We start from the raw sequence: 7,858 nt of genomic DNA, 5'->3' as shown, positions 1-7,858 counted from the left end.
GGCTTGAAACCTCTACAGTAGGGTTCTCTGATACGCTGAATCAGCATTTATCCCCTCTTTTCAGGATTATCCCGACCTTCTGGCCCAACTTTTTCTTTCTTTCTTTCTTTCTTCTTTTTTACAAATTTCAAGTTTCAAAGGACTGTAGACCCCTTGCCGCAATAGTGCTGCCCAAGCTAAGAACGCAGTGGGCACAACGCATTTTTTTTTTCACCAAGCCACTTCGTATAGAAGGGTGTGTCGTAGAAACTTCAAGAGTAGCTCATTCAATTGGAAATTTAAAGTTCTGATACCCTCTTTGAAAATTTAGTGACTGGAGGGCAACCAGTCCCCCTCCCACACCCATTAATTCTCTTTGTTCACTATAATTAGAGGGTCCAATGACTATGTCTCTGGGGATGTCAACCTCCTATAGCCCAGGGGCAAGGGCTGTAAGTTTTGCAATTTTCCCATTGTTTATATATAGTATTTTTTTTTTATTGGGAAAGAGAGCAGGTTTGACTTTTAGTATCAAAAAGGCCAAGGGCAGTCAGGTGAAGCTTCCAGAAAATGTTGAAGGAAGGGTTGAACTAAATCAAAACACGTCATGTCTGTACAGGTTGTCAAAATAGGGTAACTCAGGAATGATTGAGGGTGGCTTTCGGGGAACGATGAGGGGAATGATCCATCGACAGAAGAGTATTTGCACGCTACTGCTACTACTACTACTAACACTAATGCTACAGCAACTACTACTTCTGTGGCGACTATTACTAAGGCTGAAGATATTGAGGTGAAAATTTGAGGAGAAAGTTGAACTAAATAAAAACATACTCATAAATATTGTCAAAAAGGCATATAGGCAATATCTTTGGAGCAGTTTAGCGTATAAAGCTGAAACTTCCAGGGCATGATGAGGAGGATGTTCAATTGACCAAAAGGCAATATGTGCATACTACTACTACTACTAATGCTACTATCATTGAACTACTACTGCTAATGCAACACTACTACTACTACAAAAGCTCTTATGATTCTGGTACTATTAAGACTAAGGGTACGAAGGTGAAAATTTTAGAGAACATTCAGGGAAAGTTGAACTAAATCAAAACAAACTATGTGTGTGCAGGTTGTCAAAAGGATGTTTTTCAGGAATAGCTCGGGGTATTAAGTTGGAACTTACAGGGAATGCTTAGGGGGGGGGGAGAGATCAAATGACCAAAAAGCAATACGTGCACGCTACTACTAATAGTAATACAGCTAGTACTCCAATATCAACTAATGCCAAAGCTAAGAGCATAAGGTGGAAATTTTAGAAAATATTGACGAAGAAGAGAAACCAAATTAAAACACGCTATGAGCATACAGGTTATCACAAGGGCATACAGGCAATATCATAGCAACGGCTCATAGTATTAAGTTGAAACTTCCAGGGCTTCATGAGGAGGATTTTTACCGGACCAAAAGGCAATATGTGCATATTACTGCTGCTATTAGTACTAATGCTACTTCTGTTAGTACTAAAACTAATCTAACTCCTTTTACTACTACCAGTAATACTCCTACAACGACTACTGAGACTACTGCTACAACTAAGGCTAAGGGTATGAAGGTGGAAATTTCAGGGAATTTTTGAAGAGGAAGCTGATTTGAATCAAAACAAACTGTGTAAATGTTGGCTGTCAAAAGAGCGTACCCGCAATATCTTAGGAACAGCTAGGAAGATGAGGTTCAAACTTAAAGGGCTTGTAGTAGGGGGTATTGAACTAACAAAAGGCAATATTTGCATGCTGCAACTACTGCTTCTACTATTACTACTTCTACCGCTGCTAAGGCTAAGGTATTAACATAAAAATTTCAGGGAATATCGAGACTGTGTTGAATTAAATAAAAAAACACTAAGTATATACAGCTTATTAAAAGGACGTATCAGCAATGCCCCAAGAACTGTTTACGATAATAAGTTGAAACTTTCAGGGCATTTTAAGTGGGACAACGTAATAGCACTAGAGGTAAAGGTATTACAGTGAAACTTCCTGGAGTTTTGAAGAGGCTGGTGTACCAAATTGGAACATACAATATGGATACAGGTTATTAACAAGAGCTAATAGCTCATATGGCACTTGTGACGAAGTCCGGTTAAGTCAATCACCAAGAAATTTGCTTATTCAACCCACCAAGTTTCATCCTTATCTCTCCACTCTAAGCGTTTTCCAAGATTTCTGGTTTCCCCCCTCAAACTCCCCCCAATGTCACTAGATCTGGTCGAGATTCAAAATAAGAGCTCTCAGACATGATTTCCTTCTAAATATCAAATTTCACCCGTTTTGATCACCCGTTTTAAGTTTAAAATACCTCAATTTTTCCGAATTAACACCCCCTACTCCCCCAAAGAGAGCGGATCCATTCCCATTATGCCAATAATGTATCTAGAACTTGTGCTTATTATTTTCACTCTAAGCGTCATCCCAATCTTTCCACTCTAAGCGTTTTCCTAGATTTCCGGTTTCCAAGATTTATGTTTCTCCCCTCCAGCCCCCTATGTACCCGGATCTGATTCGAATTGAAAATAGAGCACTTTAGACATAAGATCTTTCTATATATCAAGTTTCATTAAGACCCGGTTACCCATTCGTAATATAAAGATACCTCAATTATTACGTTTCCCACCAAAACTCCCCATGTCACTGGACCTGGTCGGGATTTAAAATGAGAGCTCTGACACAGAAAGATCCTTTTAAATATCAAATTACATTAAGACCTGATTACCCGTTCGTAAGTTACAAATACCTCATTTTTCTAATTTTTCCAAATTACCCCCCCCCCACCCCCCAACTCCCGCAAAGAGAGCGAGTCCGATCCAGTTTTGTCAGTCATGTATCTTGGACATGTGCTTATTCTTCCCACCAAGTTTCATCCCGATCTTTACACTCTAAGCCTTTTCCAAGATTTCCGGCCCCCCAACTCCTCCTAATGACACTGGATCCGGTCAGGATTTAAAATGAGAGATCCGAGTTACAAGGTCCTTCAAAATATGAAATTTCATTAAGATCCGATTACTCCTTCATAAGTTAAAATGCCTCATTTTTCTAAATTTCAGAATTAAACCTCCCCCCAACTCCCCCACAGAGAGCGGATCCGTTCTGGTTATGTCAATCACGTATCCTAGACTTGTGCTTAGTTTTTCCACGAAGTTTCATTCCGATCCCTCCTCTCTAAGCGTTTTCCAATATTTTAGATTTCCTCCCTCCAACTCCCCCCAATGTGACCGGATCCGGTCGGGATTTAAAATGAGAACCTTGAGACACGATATCCTTCTAAATATCAAATTTCATTAAAATCCGATCACCTGTTCGTAAGTTAAAAATACCTCATTTTCTCTAATTTTTCCAAATTAACCGTCCCTCACTCCCCCCCCCCCAGATGGTCGAATCGGGGAAACGACTGTTTTTAATTTAATCTCGTCTGGTCCCTGATACACCTGCCAAATATCATCATCCTAGCTTATCTAGAAGTGCCTAAACTAGCAAAGCCGGGACAGACAGAGAGACCAACCTACCAACAGAATTTGCGATCCCTATATGTCACTTGGTTAATACTAAGTGCCATAAAAAGGCATAACAACGATAACCCACAAACAGCTAAGAGCATAAAGTTGAAACTTTCAGTGCATTTTGAGGTGAAATTGAAATTCACTGTGTGTATGCAAGCTGTCACAAGGCCGTATCTTCAGTTCCTAAAAACAGCATCGAGAACTAGGCTGAAACTTTCAGAGCATGTTGAGGGGTATATTGAACCAATAAGAATGCAACATGTGCAGATTGCTACTACTACTGATGTTAGTACTAATATTACTAAGGCTAACGTTATAAGTTGAAATTATCAGGGCATGAGGAAGAGATATTGAATTGGACTATAGACCGTAGCTGACGAAGAACATATGAAGCTGTATTAGTCTCTGACAGCTTGATGGTGCAGTGAGTTGTTAATAGCAGTAATATTACCTCTAATAGTAGTAAATTGCACCTCTTTAAATCACTAACAAGGGCAGTTTCAAACTCAAGAAACAAGGGAATTTCAAACTTCATGGGAGGACGTGAAGTGAAGCTGCAAATAGACCGAAGCTGAGGAAGAACATGCGCAGCTGTGTTAGTCTCTGACGGCTTGATGGTGCAGTGAGTTGTTAATAGTAGTAATGTTACCTCTAATAGTAGTAAATTACACCTCTTTAAATCACTAACAAGGGCAGTTTCAAACTTAAGAAACAAGGGAATTTCAAGCTTCATTGGAAGACGTAGAGTGAAGCTGCAAACAGACCGAAGTTGAGGAAGAACATGGGCAGCTGTGTTAGTCTCTGACAGCTTGATGGTGCAGTGAGTTGTTAATAGCAGTAATATTACCTCTAATAGTAGTAAATTACACTTCTTTAAATCACTAACAAGGACAGTTTCAAACTTAAGAAACAAGGGAATCAAGCTTCATGGGAGGACGTAGAGTGAAGCTGCAAACAGACCGAAGTTGAGGAAGAACATGGGCAGCTGTGTTAGTCTCTGACAGCTTGATGGTGCAGTGAGTTGTTAATAGCAGTAATATTACCTCTAATAGTAGTAAATTGAACCTCTTTAAATCACTAACAAGGGCAGTTTCAAACTTAAGAAACAAGAGAATTTCAAGCTTCATGGGAGGAAGTAGAGTGAAGCTGCAAACAGACCGAAGTTGAGGAAGAACATGAGCAGCTGTGTTAGTCTCTGACAGCTTGATGGTGCAGTGAGTTGTTAATAGCAGTAATATTACATCTAATAGTAGTAAATTTACACCTCTTTAAATCACTAACAAGGACAGTTTCAAACTTAAGAAACAAGGGAATTTCAAGCTTCATGGGAAGACGTAGAGTGAAGCTGCAAACAGACCGACGTTGAGGAAGAACATGGGCAGCTGTGTTAGTCTCTGACAGCTTGATGGTGCAGTGACTTGTTAATAGCAGTAATATTACCTCTAATAGAAGTAAATTACACCTCTTTAAATCAATATCAAGGGCAGTTTTTCCCTATTCCTTTGCAAAACCTTTTTTCCTGACAATAGAAAACCAAGCGAAAGAAACAAAGTTCATGCACGGTATTTATCTACAAATTTGATGATGATGGATTGTACTTCTCTTCACTTCTCATAAGATAATGAAATCTTCCTTTGAATTGATAGTTCTGTCTAGTAGACTACCTATAAATTTTGGTTGAAGTTACTTTAGAAATCAGATAAAAAATGCATACACCATTTTATTCTCTATATAATAATAACTATTGCAGTTGCATTCAAGCCCTCCCACCTAACAGGACTAGATACAGTCCTAGACAACATACAAAGTTATTGATTTCAGATGTTTGTCATTATTATTTGTCCTATTTCTTATTAACAGTAACTGTGGGCTTAAGGGGATATTAGAAGCTAACCATAAGGAATCACGTTAGTAAAATTAGAGTAGTACCATTAGATTGCTTATTTTATGATCTTTCCAAATTTCAGGGCTGCTTTTCCAACAATGTTCCAACAAGTAGTGTGGTAGCACTAGTGCTGGTAGTTGTAATAGTATTGATAACATGCAAATATTGCCTTTTTCATCATATCCCTTATCATTTCCTGAATTTTCCAAATTAATATACTCAGTTATTCCTGTGTTGTAGCCATTTGACAATCCATAGATACTTAACATTCTTTGATTAAGTCCAACATTCCTCTCAACATTCTCAGAAAGGTCATCTGAATACCCTTCGTCTCCTTAGAATTGAAGTTCAAACATGCATACCTTTTTCAATAACATATACTATGTGTAAACAATGAACAAATTGCCTAACTTCCAGCCCTTGTCCTGAGGATTGTGGGGAGGTTGACATCAGTACTGGACGTTTCAACAGCGCTGAACACAATAGTTATCTTGAAATTTCGAGCTGATGGGTTTTGAGGAACTGTCAGGGTCGGGGGGGGGGGGGGGGGGGGGGGGATCTGCCGTCCCTTCATTTCCTTTTGACTCTTAAAAAGGGCACCAAATCTTCCAGCTTCCAATCAAATGAGCTCCATCCAATTTAAAGTTTATACAGCTACCCATTCCATACCCAAAATGCCTTGGGCATGTTTTAAAACCCTTGTCCATGAGTTTTGAGGGATTGTGTCCCCTCTTAAAATATTATTATATTTTTTGGGACTATTGGTAACAAAATGGTTATCTCACAATTTCAATAAAATGTGTTTTGAGACAAGAGGATGTTAGGGATCGGGCTAGTTGCTCTCCATCATGTTTTAATTTTAAAAGGGAACTACAATTATACATTTCAAATCAAATGAGCCTCTTCTAAAGTTCACACGACCACCCCTTCAATAAAAACCTTATATGCCCCTGAGCAGTGGCGTCACTGAGGGGGGGGGGCAAGGGGGCAGTTGCCCCTCCGATAATTTGAAGAAAACTATAATTTATTAAGTAGCTTTATAACTGTCGCTCGTTTTCAGCGTCAAATTTGCTCTTTAATTTGAGCATATCATTTTTTTTTATTAATCCATGCTCATTATTAAGATAAGCAAAGACGAGAAAAATTGGGGTCCATTAGACTTCATAATATGTTCCACATTAATATTTTTTCCAAATAAGCTGTCTTTGAAACCCTATCATCAAGTAAAAATGTGAGACAAGTTAATTGCAAAATTGAAAAATATTCTATGCTTCTGGTTTTGCCACATTAGCTCAGGTCAATTTTTCCCTGATATTCAAGGTGCTTTTACTTCCTAAAATCTATTAATTCTATATAAGATTGTCTTGTTTTAAGACTTCCAAAAATGGAAATGAAGACATGTAATTACATCTGCAAATGGCACAGAAAATGGAATCATCAAAGAATAAAAAGGTAGATAAGCAGAGAATATAATTTCTTGAATGAGAAAAAAAAATCATCAAAAAAATAATAAGACTTAGTACTTTTTTTAATGATATTTGATCAGTGATATTTGACAATAACTAGATAGGTCAAATCAGCTGTTTGATCATGGAATTTGGTAAAGAGGGATCCGCTCCAGGAATCTTTTAACTGTTTTTTTTTTTTTTTTTTTTTTTTATTATTACTGTTTTATTTTATTTTTTATTTCCATTATTTAATTGAAGCTTCATTTCTCTTATTTGTCATTGAAATGCCTCACAATTTAGAAATTTTGTGTGTGCATAATAGCAGTACCAGCCCATTCTCATTTTCTATTCTTATTAGTTTTATCACACAGCACTAGGAGACCAAGCTTTGCTTGTGAAGGGAATTATAGACATAAAAACGACATTCAGTTTAACCCCCTACAGAAATGTATACCCCCCCCTAAACTTATTTACACAACAAAAACTTTTGCGTAACTTTTATGCAATTCTTTTTTTAAACAAAGATGTAGTAATTTTAAAATTCTAGTCGTCAATTCCCCTTCTATTTGCTATTTCTGACAATTTTTTAATTAATTTAAGGTTTCTGCCACAATGATGCCAAGACTTGTTAAGATTTTCTGGATATTCTTCATCAAACAATGCCCTACGGAAAAGTTAATAATTCTAACTTTAACTTTTTTGAAAACTTTCCAATTTTAAATATGGGGAATATGTCACCTTATAATGCTACACAATCTGTAAAAAATTGACTTATCCTGTATCTTTACCTAGACAGCGCTATTGCAATGTCTCTGATTTTTTAATAGTACTTCAATAAATCACATATATTAAAAGTTTAGTACAACAAATTAAACCTTACACAGTCAAAATCCATTCAAAATTACGAGCTAATATTCATTTGCTTGTAATGAATGCACAATAGGATTTTTGTGAAAAAACTGAATTTAGCTATGCTACGATAGTTTTTAAATA

The sequence above is a fragment of the Artemia franciscana genome, chromosome 11, assembly GCF_032884065.1.
Source record: "Artemia franciscana chromosome 11, ASM3288406v1, whole genome shotgun sequence".
NCBI lineage: Eukaryota > Metazoa > Arthropoda > Branchiopoda > Anostraca > Artemiidae > Artemia > Artemia franciscana.
The sequence above is the reverse complement of the archived record's forward strand: the minus strand, read 5'-3'. Positions refer to the sequence as shown.